Raw genomic sequence first — 17,489 nt, 5'->3', positions numbered from 1 at the left:
CCCAGAGCTTCCATGAATATTGTAGTTTAATATATGCATTGTTACATTGAGCAGACCTCCTAGTCAGTATGAGGATAAATGTTAAGACTAAATATATGTTACACATACACTGCAGGCCAGGAGCCGCAAACAGGGTTATCGGGAGCTCCAGACTAGCCTATGCCACTTCTGAGGTCACCAGGAACATACCGCACTTGTAGCTCGCGGCACCGTGACACCCACCAACTCACAGTGTCCTGCTTAGCCTCGATCACTCCTGCTCCAACATCGCTGAGCAAGGGGAAAGCCCCACAGACATGGTCGCGGACTGCAGATTTCACATGTCCCGCCGCTGCGGGTAAGTTTAGGAGCGAGGTCAGAGTATTTCCAAAGTTTTGGATCTCGTCAGGCAGCTTAGGGTCAAAGTGTATAGCAAGGTATTCACCATCCTCCGCCCTAGAAAATGTGCGTGCCTCTCGAGTAGCTTGGTCTCTGGAATGGTGGTTGAACGATTCGCCATGTTGGGTTGGGTCAAGCAGGTGGCACAAGGTCCCATGGGTTAGTATACCACTGGCAGTACTCTGATCTAAAATTGTGTTGGGGCTAGTTAGGCTGAGGGTAACATGCTCAGGAGCGTTAGTTATACTGCAACATTCGAGAAGTGTTGCTTCCATTCTGGTGAAGTGCTCAGATAGGAGCTGCGCCACATCCTCCACCCAGAAGTTCAGGGCCTCTATCCCGGCCATGTTATTATAGAGCTTCTGTCATCCAGTGATAGCCACTTGAGCGCTTGCAGGGACTCGTAGGATTAGTAGAGATCAAGGGATTCTCTTGTGGTGTGAGAGAATTTGGTCCCAAGGGTAGATAAGTAAGATTTTAGTCTTATTAGAGCCGGGAGCTCCATTCATGGACGTCTGGCTCCCTTGGAAGTTGGCTCCGCCCCCCCCATAAAAAACATTTTTAACACTATAATATTGTTGACTAGACAACTTATAGTTAAGAATTGGAAGGCAAAAAAGGCACCAGGTTTCTCTTTGTTTATTAAAGAAGTTCAAACACAAATAGTTTTCGAATCCTTTCATTTAAAAACAGCAGAAGAAAAGGCAATTAAGAAATTCATTATAAATTGGCTCCCTATAATTAAGACCTATCCAATAGCTATTCAGAAACATATTCTATACCCTTTTCTGTCTTCTGATAGTTTTGCGGAACTGGTGATCCTTGGCGAATTTCCAGTAGCCTGGATAGTAGGATATAGGGATTAATGGTCTTCTGCTAGAGGTGGGGGGAGAGAGAGAGAGAGAGAGGTGGTCATATTATATTTTCTTTTTTCTGTTTTTTTTTCTTTTTCTTTTTACGGTTGTTTGTTTGTTTTTCTTTTTTGTTGAATTTAAAAAAATTGAAAAAAAAAAAAAATGTCAACAATGTAAGGTAAAGGGATAAATATATGTTTACTTACCAATATGTCTATATATGAAGATATATCTAATGTGTTTTCTTTTGTTTTCGGTATATGTTGTATATGCTCAGTAAGCACTCTGTTGACTTTAAAAAATAAAGATATATAAAAAAAAAGCCTTCTCTCCTCAGGGGATATTCCAGTAACTGGGCCAAGTGAGGAGAATGCAAAGTTGCATGGCCGTCACTTTGCTGCGTATTTACCAGCTACTGAGAAAAAAACTTTCCCTAGTAGAAGATGTAGAGTGTGCTTTCAGCATGGACGTCGTAAAGAGACCCATTACTACTGTCCAGACTGCCCCTCTAAACCAGGGCTATGCATGCCAGAATGCTTCCGTATTTATCATACTATGGAGACATACTAGCTGCATACCCTCACAATCCCAGGAGGCTCTGAAATGCAGATACATGTCCCTGGTTGAGGCTTACGCCTGACCAGCCCAGTGCCCTGGTTGAGGCTTATGCCTGACCAGCCCAGTGCCCTGGTTGAGGGTTACGTCTGACCAGCCCAGTGCCCTGGTTGAGGGTTACGTCTGACCAGCCCAGTGCCCTGGTTGAGGCTTACGCCTGACCAGCCCAGTACCCTGGTTGAGGCTTACGCCTGACCAGCCCAGTACCCTGGTTGAGGCTTACTCCTGACCAGCACAGTGCCCTGGTTGAGGCTTACGCCTGACTAGCCCAGTGATTGAGTTGTCCCTAGCAAAAGGTACGTACGAAGGGAGATATGAAAGGTGTGTGACTGGCCAGTGGTAGGGGTTGTGTTTCTGTAAGTGAATAAAGATACAAAAGGTGTGTATATGGTCAGTAGTAGGGATGAAAGTCTTGATGTATGTAGGGGTGGGTGCTTCTGTGAGTGAATCAGACATGAAAGGTGTGTGAATGGTCAGTAGCAAGGGTTGAAGCCTTGACGTGGCGTTACTGCTCACATGGGTATCCATGTGTTAATTCAACCAGTGTGAGTGCCTGTAATGCTTGTGTGGGTAATGTAAAAGAGTGTTATATTTTAAACCTAAACTAAAATCATTTAGAATTAGGTTAGTCAATTAATGAGGTAGACAAAACTGTTTAATTGCATATATAACCCCTATATATTTAAAGTGTTTCAAAATAGTCATGTCTGCAGTTTAACAGCTGTAGCCACCTGGGAATTAGAGACAAAGTATACAAGGTACACAGTTTTGGAAAGTACACCCCTTGGCGCATGAAATGAGGGGCTGCATGTATTGCTAGCACAAATTTGGAGTGCGTAAGACATAAATGAACATGTAACTTTGCTTAGAAACAAATATTTTCTAAGCAAAACACCATATTCCATTAATATTTGCACACTCCACTTTTGTGCTATAAGTACATATAGCCCCTCATTTGATGTGTCAGGGGGTGTACTTTCTACAAATGTGTACTTTATGTACCCTAATTTAACTTCTCAGGTGGCTAGAGCTGTTTAAGTGCAGACATGGCAACCTTGAAAATCTTATTTAAAATTGTCTTTAAACATTTAGGGGTGATCTCTGCAGTTTAACAGCTGTAGCCACCTGGGAATTTAAGATACAGTATACAAAGTACACAGTTTTGGAAAGTACACCCCTTGGCGCATCAAATGAGGGGCTGCATGTATTGCTAGCACAAATTCAGTGTGCGTAAGACATAAATGAACATGTCAGTTTGCTTAGAAAAACATATTTTATAAGCAAAGCACCATATTCCATGAATATTTGTCCACTCCACTTTTGTGCTAGAAGTAGATATAGCCCCTCATTTGATGCATCAGGGGGTGTACTTTCTACAGATGTGTACTTTATGTACCCTTATTTAACTTCCCAGGTGGATAGAGCTGGTTATGTGCAGATATGGCAACCTTGAAAATCTTAATTAAAAATGGTCTTTAAAAATTTAGGGCGATATCTGCAGTCCAACAGCTGTAGCCACCTGGGAATTTAAGAGACAGTATACAAGGTAAACAATTTTGGAAAGTACACCCCTTGGAGCATCAAATGAGGGGCTGCATGTATTGCTATAGCACACATTTGGAGTTCGTAAGACATAAATGAACATCTAACTTTACTGAGAAAAACATATTTTATAAGCAAAGCACCATATTCCATGAATATTTGTGCACTCCACTTTTGTGCTAGAAGTACATATAGCCCCTCATTTGATGCGTCAGGGGGTGTACTTTTTACAAATGTGTACTTTATGTACCCTAATTTAACTTCCCAGGTAGCTAGAGCTTTTTAACTGCAGATATGGCAACCTTGAAAATCTTATTTAAAAATTGTCTTTAAACATTTGGGGTGATGTCTATAATTAGACAGCTGTAGCCACCTGGGAATTTAAGATACAGTATACAAAGTACACCCCTTGGCGCATCAAATGAGAGGCTGCATGTATTGCTAGCTCAAATTTGGAGTGTGTAAGATATAAATGAACATGCCGCTTTGTTTAATTTTTTTTTTTTTTTTTTTTTACGTGTGATATTCGCTTATTTGTTGCACACTTCATATATGTAATACAAATACAAATAAGACCTCATTTGATGCAGCTGGGGGTGTAGTTTCTAAAATTATATAGTTTTATTGTCATATATTAATTTCCCAGGCAGCTAAAGCTGTTTAGTTGCTGGCAACAATACATTAAATTTAAAGATGCTTTTTGTTAAGGTCTATCAAATTGACACGTCGGCAATAAAACAGTAGAAAAACACAGTAAAAGGTTCTCAATTTCTGCTTATTTTAGACAGGTTACCTACTGCAAATATTTAGCAACACAGGTTTTGATGATAGAGTTTAGAAAAATAAAATTGCAAACTAATTTTTATTGATTGTGGAGTACAAAAATACACTTTTTTCATATTTTATGCTTTATTTTTAAAACCTTTTGAGACGTACACATATAATAATGGTATATTTGGAATCTGCTAGGTCTGCTGAAAAAAAACAATGTATAGTTTGTATAGTTTATTCACACAAACTTTACTTCTAAAAGTGTTTAAACGCGCACTGCAACAAAAAGTTCAAAACTAGCTTAGCACCCAGGTGGGAAATGGCTTAGCAGCCAAAGGGTTAATATCAAAAGAATGCATCGGCTCAAACAGAGCCCTGCAGCAAAACTTTAAGAACAAGGTTAAGACTCCAAGGAGGAGCAACAGGTTTAAACACAGGCCTGAATCTGACCGGGGCCTGAACAAAAGCAAATCAGCCAGACGTTTGTGCAAAAGAATTGACAGTGCAGATATCTGACCCTTCAGAGTACTGACTGACAAACCTTTCTCCAGGCCATCCTGAAGAAAGGATAAAATGCGGGGAATCCTCACCCGGCTTCAGGAGACACCCTTAGATTCGTACAAATAAAGGTATTTAAGCCATACCTTAAGGTAATTCTTGCGAGTAACAGGTTTACGAGCCTTAAGCATGGTATCAATGACCGCCTCAGAAAAAACACGTCTATTCAAAACTAGGCATTCAATCTCCAAGCAGTAAGTTTCAGAGAATCTAGATTTGGAGGAAGGGACCCTGAAGTAGAAGGTCCTTCCTCAGAGGCAACCTCCAACGGGGAAGAGATGACATCTTCACCAGATCCGTGAACCAGATCCTGCAAGGCCATACAGGAGCTATTAGAATTACAGATGCTCTCTCCTGTTTGATACGAGTAATGACTCGTGGATGGAGAGCAAATGGAGGAAACAGATATGTCAGAGAGAAGATCCAAGGAACCGCTAGAGCGTCTATCATAGCGGCCTGAGGATCTTTTGACCTTGAACCGTACCTTGGAAGTTTGGCGTTTTGACAAGACGCATCAGATCCAACTCCGGAAACTCCACCTGAGGGTTATTTTTGAGAACACCTCCAAATGGAGAGCCCACTCTCTGGGATGAAAGGTCTGTCTACTTAGAAAAACCACCTCCCAGTTGTCCACTCCTGGAATGTGGATGGCAGATAGGAGACAATCATGAGCCTCCACCCACTGCAGAATACGAGTCACCTTCTTCATTGCTAAGGAACTCTGAGTTCCCCCCTGATGGTTGATGTAAGCCACTGAGGTGATGTTGTCCGACTGGAATCTGATAAACCAGACTAAAGATAATTGGTGCCAAGCTGTCAAGGCATTGAATATTGCTTTTAACTCTAAAATGTTTATGGGAAGAGAAGACTCCTCCCAAATCCACAGGCCCTGAGCTGGAGATGATGTTGTCCGACTGGAATCTGATAAACCATACTAAAGATAATTGGTGCCAAGCTGTCAAGGCATTGAATATTGCTTTCAACTCTAAAATGTTTATGGGAAGAGAAGACTCCTCCCAAATCCACAGGCCCTGAGCTTTTAATGAGCCCCAAACTGCTCCCAAGCCTAAAAGGCTGGTGTCCATGGTCACAATCACCCAGGAAGGTCTCAGGAAGCAAGTGCCCTGAGACAGATGGTCCTTTGAAATCCACCACGAGAGTCTGTTAGGGGTCCAGATCTATCCTCTGTGATAGATCTGAATGGTCTCTATTCCATTGACTGAGCATGCATAGTTGCAGAGGTCTCAGATGTAACCGAGCAAAAGGTACGATGTCCATGGAAGCCACCATCAACCCAATCACCTCCATGCATTGAGCCACTGATGGACGAATAACAGACTGGAGAGAAAGGCACGAAGCAAGAAGCTTGGATTTTCTGACATCCGTCAGGACAATCTTCATGGACAGGGAATCTATGATTGTCCCTAAGAAACACACCCTTGTAATTGAAACAAGGGAACTCATTTCCAGATTCACTTTCCATCCGTGGGAATGAAGAAAAGACAACAACATTTCTGTATGAGATTTTGCTAGTTGAGAAGACAACTCCTGAACTAAGATGTCGTCCAGATAAGGCACCACCGCTATTCCCTGAGATCTGACCACAGCCAGGAAAGCTCCCAGAACCTTTGTGAATATTCTGGGAGCCGTAGCAAGACCAAAAGGAAGGGCAACAAACTGGAAGTGCTTTTCCAGAATGGCAAACCTCAGAAACTGGTGATAATCCCTGTGAATGGGAACATGAAGTTATGCGTCTTTCAGATCTATGGTCATCATAAACTGATCTTCCTGAACCAATGGAAGAATGAAACGAATAGTTTCCATCTTCAAGGACGGAACCCTGAGAGATTTGTTGAGGCCCTTTAGGTCTAGCATGGGATGAAAAGTTCCCTCCTCAGCTGACCAAGATTATAACCACAGAGCTCTGCGAGCTAAAACAGAGAAGTTAGCTCCCAGTCTGATTACTTGCATATTAGCATCGGAGATAAAAGTATTGGCTAGTTTAAAAGCCTTGATCCTATCTTGGATCTCCTCTATCGTAGTCTCTTCTGATATCAACTCAGACAAGGCATCGCACCAATAAGATGCAGCACCTGTGACCGTAGCAATTCTTGCCGCAGGTTGCCACTGTAATCCTTGATGGATGTACATATTTTTCAAGTAAGCCTCTAGCTTTTAATCCATGGGATCCTTGAAGGAACAACTATCCTCTATAGGAATAGTAGTTATTTTAGCCAGAGTAGAGATAGCTCCTTTTACCTTAGGCACGAGTCGCAAATGAAACCAGCAACAGGAAACATTGGTTTTAAAAACAGGGGAAGGGGAAAAAGGAATCCCCGTCTTATCCCATTCCTAAACTATAATTTATGACATCTTATCGGGAACAGGAAAAACTTCCAGATGATGGAGAATCATAAACTCTATTAAGTTGACTTCTTAGGGTTGACAACGACAGAAGGTTCGGAGTCCTACAAAGTAGCTAGAACCTCCTTCAGAAGTAACCGGAGGTGTTCAAGCTTAAATCTGAAATTAACTTCTTTAGATTCAGTAGAATTTTCCCCCATCATGTCAGAATCAGATTTTACCATCAGAAGCTACTGACGTATCCTCCTCATCAGACACTTGGGAGAGGTTAACCAGTGCAGATTTAGAGGAATTAGAAACTTTACTAGCAGAAATATGTCTAAATTTCCTCTAACGCTTGCCTGAAGTAAAGAAAGCAGATAAATTTGCATACTCTGCAGAGGTTATCTGCACAGCAAAATATCCTGGCAAATAAACACCCCCAGGAGGTTGAGGGGAACCGCAGGGCACTGCATGTGAAACTATCAGGGCTTGAGATGTCTAAGGAGAAAGCTGAGGCATATCATGAACAGCATTGTCCTGAGAGACATATGGCTCAGAAGGGAGTAATTTGTCTTTAAATTTCAAGGTCTTAGATAAGCATGTGGCTCAAAATTGCACAGGGGGGACAACCTGAGCCCCCAGTCAAAGCAAACATTTATCAAAAGAAAACAAAATTTATGCTTACCTGATAAATTTCTTTCTTTCCATTCATAGAGAGTCCATGATTCATTCCAATTACTAGTGGGGTATTCACTCCTGGCCAGCAGGAGGCAGCAAAAAGCACCCCAGCAAAGCTGTTAAGTATCACTTTGCTTACCCATAACCCCCAGTCATTCGGCCAAATGTGTAGTGGTTCACACCTTTTTCACTCATAAAGGTCTTAAAGCACAGTTATATTGAAATATGATTTCCAAGCACTGACCTTTAATATTATACCCGTGAAACAGGTCTCATTTCTTATAAAGAAAGTTTCTGAGTAAAATATAATAAGAAATGGTATTGAGAGAGAAATATTGTTTTAAAATAAATTTTTATTATGCAGAAAATTTAGCTTACAGAAGAAATAAAAAATTTAATTAATTTAAATCTAAAAATACACACAGAGTTAATTGACTATCAGTTAAACTTGCTTTCAATAACAATTGTTTACATACCACTCAAAATGACTTCTTTGCAACCAAGCACATTATCTCTTAGATGCTCTAGAACGACCTGTCCATTGTTTACAATGAGGCATTTTTATAGATTTTCATATCAGATGGAGACATCGTATCACCCTTTTTTTTAGCATAAACATGTTGTACATCAACGTAGCCTTCAAAATTTGTTATACAAGCTTAAAGGGACATTAAACCCCCCAAAAATATTTTATGATTCAGACAGAGAATACAATTTTAAACAACATTCCAATTTACTTCTATTATCTAATTTGCTTCATTCTTTAGATATCCTTTGTTAAAGAAATAGCAATGCACATGGGTGAGCCAATCACATGAGGCATCTATGTGCAGGCACCAATCAGCAGCTACTGAGCCTATCTAGATATGCTTTTCAGGAAAGAATAGCAAGAGAATGAAGCAAATTAGATAATAGAAGTAAATTAGAAAGTTGTTTAAAATGGTATTCTCTATCTGAATCTTGAGAGAAATTTTTTGGGTTTAATGTCCCTTTAAACATACGTACTTGAATTATTGCAATAATATCCATTTTAGAATTTGCTAATACAAGGTTAAATAAATCTCCATTTTAGTTTCAGTACAGACAATAATATAACATCTTTTGTTAGTATTTTAATTCCACTAAACAGTTATAAATCTTATATATTGTAGAAGAATTTTATTTAAACATATATTTGAATATTGCAGGATAAGCATATGAAAGATTTAAAAATATCCTTTACGAATAGGAAATGTATATAAAATATTACATCCCTTTATGTATAGGACATGTATATAAAATATCACATCCCTTTATCTATAGGACATGTATATAAAATATTACATCCCTTTATGTATAGGACATGTATATAAAATATTACATCCCTTTATGTATAGGATATGTATATGAAAGATTACATTCATTTATGTATAGGATATGCATATAAAATATTACATCCCTTTATGTATAGGACATGTATATAAAATATTACATCCCTCTATGTATAGGACATGTATATAAAATATTACATCCCTTTATGTATAGGACATGTATATAAAATATTACATCCCTTTATGTATAGGACATGTATATAAAATATTACATCCCTTTATGTATAAGACTTGTATATAAAATATTACATCCCTTTATGTATAGGACATGTATATAAAATATTACATCCCTTTATGTATAGGACATGTATATAAAATATTACATCCCTTTATGTATAGGACATGTATATAAAATATTACATCCCTTTATGTATAGGACATGTATATAAAATATTACATCCCTTTATGTATAGGACATGTATATAAAATATTACATCCCTTTATGTATAGGACATGTATATAAAATATTGCATCCCTTTATGTATAGGACATGTATATAAAATATTGCATCCCTTTATGTATAGGACATGTATATAAAATATCACATCCCTTTATGTATAGGACATGTATATAAAATATTACATCCCTTTATGTATAGGACATGTATATAAAATATTACATCCCTTTATGTATAGGACATGTATATAAAATATTACATCCCTTTATGTATAGGACATGTATATAAAATATTACATCCCTTTATGTATAGGATATGTATATAAAATATTACATCCCTTTATGTATAGGACATGTATATAAAATATTACATCCCTTTATGTATAGGATATGTATATTTCATTTATAGTAAGTATAAGTGTCTTTCTGAATGAATGTATATCTTACTGTTGGTATAGTTTTTAATCAAACATTTTCATAGCAGGTTTTATTCAGGCAAGCATACTATGAACAAACTTTATTGCAAAGTTATGCACAGTGTTAGCTAAAATCTATTTTTTCCAGTAGATAATGCAAGTCTAGCAGTGTCAGTCAAATACGGCCACACCCCCTCCAATACATTCGTGTAGAAAGATATGAAAGTGTCCAGCCTTTCCTTACCACAGAAAACGAAATGCGTCATTAATTGCCGGGATTCAGCAGAGTAACGGACATGAAAGCAAAGCGTAGTAATGTAAACAAAATAAACTCAGACATTAACGATTCAGGAATGAAAATTGAACTTTATCATAATCTGCTTCAAGTAGGAGTATATCTGTAATTAATCCATGAAGCGTTGAGCCAGACAGAAAACATTCCTTTTGTATTCCGTTATGTAAATCTTACAGCAAACTTTTCACTGAACAAGATAATTAACATTTCGTTTGTAATCCGTTATGGAATTATTGCAGCAAACCCCTCATTGAACAGGAACGTCCACTCCTGTGCCAGCAAGAAAAATAGTTGGATCACAGCCAATGTAAGTATGTGAAGGATTCATACAATAAAAAAATCACATAAAGCTTTGTTAAAGCGTATTGGTATTCCTTTTGTAGGTTACAAGTTTGTATTGTTAAATAACTGTAAATCCCAAGGTTAACAAAGGTTAAATCCCCCTCAATGGAAGATTACTTGCAATTAGGAATACGTCGTAAATAAATTCTCCAAGTTATCCATCTGATAGAAACTGGTCCTCAACTGCTTGATGGGAGGAGCCTAGTCTCAGTTGCATGTCATGTAAATTAACCCAGAACGCTGTCATGTATGGTATCTGCAATATTATATGGGATACCTGCATTGCTAAAAGTGACCTAACATGCATATTCTTTATCACAGGTGGTGTTAAAATTGTATTATAACATTCCACAGATTGATTAACTGTTACCATTGTGGCATGTAACATAGGGATATTACAATCATTTTGACTAGTAATCATAACATATCATCCATTATGAATTGGTTCTATGCGAGTGTATGGTGAATTAACAGGTGTAACTTTAACAGTACAATCAGAGCCCTGTTTATCAACACCACAAGGTTTTTTGTTTGTAGATATTATCACATACTAAGTACACTAAATCAATACAGTTTTCTGTTTCAATATATTCCCAGCTATTACAATACTGTGAAACATATTGATATGGTTGTTGAATCTGTAACAATGCCATATGATCAGGAGATTCAATTAAATGTCCAAAATTTACAACTTCCCAATTCGTTGTATAAACATCTCCTGGTTTTAGTCACTCATAATAAATGAATAACTCCCACTGACAATCTTCAGGAATTTTTGTCATTCTAAGTTTCAATCCCCTTATTATAAATCATTGATTTTGAAATATGCATCATGATTTCTGTTTGTTTCACTGTTAGACCTATAATATGTGTAGATGAAGTGAGCGCCTAAATATAAGGGTGAGGTGGAATTAGTGTTAGTTCAATAGGTAGTAGTCATTTATTATAAACAAATAATTCCAGTGGGGATACACTTAAAATCGATAGCAATTGTAAAATCATGGATCCATGAGTGGCATACAAATAGATACAATTAGCATTTTATAAAAAAAAACATATATAAAAATGGCATAAATAAAGACAAAGAGAATATCCTATCTAAATATGCTCCTAGGGATAAGCCTTTAGTAGTAGCGTCGTGTGGAGTGCAACTATGGTAGTCTCACTATTTAAAAGTAAGAGTTTCACTATTTAAAAGATAGTACATATATATGTGTCTCAAATGGTGTGTCCAATATGTCCTTGAAAAGAAGTCTCTATATAAATGATTGTGGGATTCCTGTGCACGTTTGAAAATATGTGTCCAAATCTCCAAATGCAATAAAAAATGTGGTATAAAAAAGTATGATAAAAAATGTGATAAAAATGGCAAAAAATTGTGAAAAAATAAAAAATATAAGATCAAGATCAAAAATAACAATAGAAAAGGTAGATAAGATATAAATGATATATCAGTGTTGGGTGACACAAATCAATATAAGAAAAAAGTATATATCCAAAATGCTGTAGTGAACTTCTTATGAATCCTGTTAGTAAAATCCCATCTGTTGGTTAATAAAATTCTGAATGATCCTGTGAAAAACAAAAAGTACAATAGTGCAGAACAGTTTGAACACCTAGGCCTAGATTTAGAGTTTGGCGGTAGCCGTGAAAACCAGCGTTAGAGGCTCCTAACGCTGGTTTTAGGCTTCACTCAAAAAAGGGTCTAACGCTCACTTTTCAGCCGCGACTTTTCCATACCGCAGATCCCCTTACGTAAATTACGTATCCTATCTTTTCAATGGGATCTTTCTAACTCCGGTATTTAGAGTCGTGACTGAAGTGAGCGTTAGAAATCTAACGGCCAGGGGGGCGGAGCCTGCTCTCAAAGCGGCAAGACATGTCTCTGTGAAGCTCCGTGAGTTTGAGAACCTTTTGGCAGATTATCTACATTACACCTACAAAATACTACACTATTTGGATATATCTGACCCTATATACTACTCAAGTTTACATATACTCTAAGAGCTGATATTCTGACTTTGTTTTAGCCTATGTTCTCTGAGACGGCTGCGTGGTAGTCCTCTCGCAGGCCTGGAAGCCATTTTACTCTGGGTCTCGTGGAGATTATAGAACGCAGGACCGGGGCTGCTGCATAATACCCCCCCCCCCCCATTGCCGGGGTCATGGTGTCCTATTTCAGGACTCTTATCAACAGAAAAGAACTTTGAAAGAAAATAATGGAGAGCACGCAACTAATTGCTACGCTGAGCTCGCTCTTAGAAGCACACAGGCTTCACTTTGGTAAAGTTATAGAGAGGGCTTTCCGTTCGGACTATAGCAGCTGCAAAGAACCTGAGGAGCAGCCACAGGACCCAAATCCTCCTGGTCCCTGCCGGGAGTCCTGCATGACAGAAGACAAGAGTGCAGAAGTCTGCAAAATTCTGAAACAAGCAGGAACACAAGGCGCCACTAAAGGGTATATAACAAATGCCTTGGGAGACGAGGCTCCACAGCGACGAGACCTGCATGACCAGGGCCCTGCTTCTACTCACCCTCTAATGCAGCGCAGGGACACAGATCGCGGCTCACTCTTGATAGCGGTAAGACATGCAGGAGGGAACTTACGGAGCACAGTGGATGGCCGGAATGGTGGGATACTATGCCCAATATCAAAGGACGCTTCCTTGGTAACACAGGCTCCATCTGGGTATGCAGGCCAGGGTTGCCGCACTCAGAGTCTCACTGGAACTGGTAAATACTCTATGTATAGCCCGTGCTGCATAAATGGACACTGGTCTCTAGTACATGGCCCCCCTTTCCTTGGGTCACTACATATGACGTTCCCTGGGATGAACCACCAGGAGAGATTAGACTGGTCGCAGGTCAGAATGGGGATAGGTTGAGGCATCCATCTCTAACAGTGTATGAGGCAAGACCCTCTATTTATCCTCACCCCTACCTCTGCTACATACTGTTTGTCACTCTTTCTGGGGCCATCAGGCTTATTCATGATGGCTGTTTAGCCTCTTATTTGTGGACACCTGAACTTTTCATAGGATTTAGCAGCTCAAGCACCCAGGCTAAAAATATTTCATAGGTGATATGAATCTTGGTGCAATATTATTTCTGTTTCCTAATGTTTAACCATATGCTTATACCCACCATGCATGTACCTATGTTATTGACACTTCCCTGTTCTATAGCAGTTTGTTAAGTTTCTTTGTATGTAAACTGTTTTTGGTGTGCCTGTAGAGTCAATAGGTTTGTCTGTACATGAATGTATTCATCTGAATTTCCTAACCTAAAAAAGAGTGGGACAGAAACTCTCAAAATAATATGCAGCAAGGTGCCTAACTTCTTTGCCAGGCTCTCAACGCTTACTTTGAGGGAATTATATTTGGACATAAGTATTTAACACAGGCTATTATTGTCCTTATTCAGATATGCAGAAGTCCTTACATCGATACTACCATTACATCATCCAGCCATACTTATCCCTTCTTTTTTTATTATTGTGCCCAGCCTAAGTGGTATGACTTAGTCCATAATGAGGTTAATATGCTAACACATTTGTTCATATAATGCTAAGGTTATGTTTAGTAGAGCACCCTAAGTTCCTGTATTAGTAGTAAGCTAGTCCATCAAGCTCCTGCGCTATTTTTGCAGTATACCCGGCAGGTACCCTAGGATAATGACAGCCTGACTTATACCTTGACTCTAAATGCTTTCAGGAGGCTTTTCTTAACTTGACTATGGGGAGCTTAACTTCTCTCCCTAAAATATTACACACTGTTACCTACTGTTGGGTTAGCATGCCCTATCATACTCTCCCATCCCCGCCCTCCTGAACAGACTCACTAGTTTATATATTTATATTTACTGCACCCTGGAATAAAAGAGGCCCACACATACAATGAGCTATAGTGTTCCAAAGACATCTATACTACCCAGACTTATAGCAAGCTGTCCCTTTATATTCTACATTTAGCTCCTATGATATACGGGTTGCCCTCCATATGCTATTGTAATCACTTTATCACTAAATTACTTGCACCTGTTCAAAAGTTTGTTTGTTAGATCCCTATAGTTAGCTAGTTGCTCTACGTGCTCAGCTCGTGCTACATAATGTTGATTAATTTTCATTTTGCACTATATTTTGGGTCCAAAAGTGGCCCAGTTTGTTATTTTATTTCTTCCCCAAAGTCCTCCAATATGTCATAAACTTACTCCGGGGGGTCCAAGAGAGGCCTCTATATATTTTAGGGGGATATTATTCCATCTAATGTCTCATTACATTATAAGGGGAAACGCCTTAATAGAAAATATGAGGTTCACATTTTTTACTTGTTTTCTTAGGCATTATTTGTATAACTGATTTGACATATTTTCTGGGCTCCACGTCTATGTCAGTATTTTTTGTTACTTTATACGTTTGGAATTATGTGATATAATATTGCCTGGTTTATATGTTTTATAACCTCAATAAAAAATGATTTAAAATTAAAAAAAAAAAAAAAAAAAAAAAAGAAATCTAACGGCCAAACTCCAGCCGCAGAAAAAAAACAGGAGTTAAGAGCTTTTTGGGCTAACGCCGGTTCATAAAGCTCTTAACTACTGTGCCCTAAAGTACACTAACACCCATAAACTACCTATGTACCCCTAAACCGAGGTCCCCCCACATCGCCGCCACTCGATTAAATTTTTTTAACCCCTAATCTGCCGACCGCCACCTACGTTATACTTATGTACCCCTAATCTGCTGCCCCTAACACCGCCGACCCCTGTATTATATTTATTAACCCCTAACCTGCCCCCCACAACGTCGCCGCCAGCTACCTACAATAATTAACCCCTAATCTGCCGACCGCAAAGCGCCGCCACCTACATTATAGCTATGTACCCCTAATCTGCTGCCCCTAACACCGCCGACCCCTATATTATATTTATTAACCCCTAATCTGCCCCCCTTCAACGTCGCCTCCACCTGCCTACACTTATTAACCCCTAATCTGCCGAGCGGACCGCACCGCTACTATAATAAAGTTATTAACCCCTAATCCGCCTCACTAACCCTATAATAAATAGTATTAACCCCTAATCTGCCCTCCCTAACATCGCCGACACCTAACTTCAATTATTAACCCCTAATCTGCCGACTGGAGCTCACCGCTATTCTAATAAATGTATTAACCCCTAAAGCTAAGTCTAACCCTAACACTAACACCCCCCTAACTTAAATATAATTTTAATCTAACGAAATTAATTAACTCTTATTAAATAAATTATTCCTATTTAAAGCTAAATACTTACCTGTAAAATATTTACCTGTAAAAGACTTTGGAGCCTCTTCTGGACCTCTTCAGCCACCGGATGATGGATCGCCAGCCCCGGCTTGGGTTGGATGAAGATTTTGGAGCCAGGACGGATCGGTGATACCTGGTGAGGTGAAGACAAGGTAGGATGATCTTCAGGGGCTTAGTGTTAGGTTTATTTAAGGGGGGTTTGGGTTAGATTAGGGGTATGTGGGTGGTGGGTTGTAATGTTGGGGGGGGGGGTATTGTATGTTTTTTTTTACAGGCAAAAGAGCTGAACTTCTTGGGGCATGCCCCGCAAAGGGCCCTGTTCAGGGCTGGTAAGGTAAAAGAGCTTTTAACTTTAGTAATTTAGAATAGGGTAGGGCATTTTTTATTTTGGGGGTCTTTGTTATTTTATTAGGGGGCTTAGAGTAGGTGTAATTAGTTTAAAATTGTTGTAATATTTTTCTTATGTTAAATAAAAATATTTTATTATTTTTTGTAACTTAGTTCTTTTTTATTTTTTGTACTTTAGTTAGTTTATTTCATTGTAGTTATTTGTAGATATTGTATTTAATTAATGTATTGATAGTGTAGTGTTAGGTTTAATTGTAGGTAATTGTAGGTATTTTATTTAATTAATTTATTGATAGTGTAGTGTTAGGTTTAATTGTAACTTAGGTTATGATTTATTTTACAGGTAATTTTGTTATTATTTTAACTAGGTAACTATTAAATAGTTCTTAACTATTTAATAGCTATTGTACCTGGTTAAAATAATTACAAAGTTGCCTGTAAAATAAATATTAATCCTAAAATAGCTACAATGTAATTATAATTTATTTTGTAGCTATATTAGGATTTATTTTACAGGTAAGTATTTAGCTTTAAATAGGAATAATTTATTTAATAAGAGTTAATTAATTTCGTTAGATTAAAATTATATTTAACTTAGGGGGGTGTTAGTGTTAGGGTTAGACTTAGCTTTAGGGGTTAATACATTTATTAGAATAGCGGTAAGCTCCGGTCGGCAGATTAGGGGTTAATAAGTGTAGGCAGGTGGAGGCGACGTTGTGGGGGGCAGATTAGGGGTTAATAAATATAATATAGGGGTCGGCGGTGTTAGGGGCAGCAGATTAGGGGTACATAAGGATAATGTAAGTAGCGGCGGTTTACGGAGCGGCAGATTAGGGGTTAATAATAATATGCAGGGGTCAGCGATAGCGGGGGCGGCAGATTAGCGGTTAATAAGTGTAAGGTTAGGGGTGTTTAGACTCGGGGTACATGTTAGGGTGTTAGGTGCAGACGTAGGAAGTGTTTCCCCATAGCAAACAATGGGGCTGCGTTAGGAGCTGAACGCGGCTTTTTTGCAGGTGTTAGGTTTTTTTTCAGCTCAAACAGCCCCATTGTTTTCTATGGGGGAATCGTGCACGAGCACGTTTTTGAGGCTGGCCGCGTCCGTAAGCAACTCTGGTATCGAGAGTTGCAGTTGCGTTAAAAATGCTCTACGCTCCTTTTTTGGAGCCTAACGCAGCCATTCTGTGGACTCTCAATACCAGAGTTATTTTTATGGTGCGGCCAGAAAAAAGCCGGCGTTAGCTACGCGGGTCGTTACCGACAAAACTCTAAATCTAGCCGCTAGTTAGGGTATT

This window comes from Bombina bombina, chromosome 7, assembly GCF_027579735.1.
Source record: "Bombina bombina isolate aBomBom1 chromosome 7, aBomBom1.pri, whole genome shotgun sequence".
NCBI classification, from domain to species: domain Eukaryota; kingdom Metazoa; phylum Chordata; class Amphibia; order Anura; family Bombinatoridae; genus Bombina; species Bombina bombina.
Note: the sequence above shows the minus strand (reverse complement) of the source record.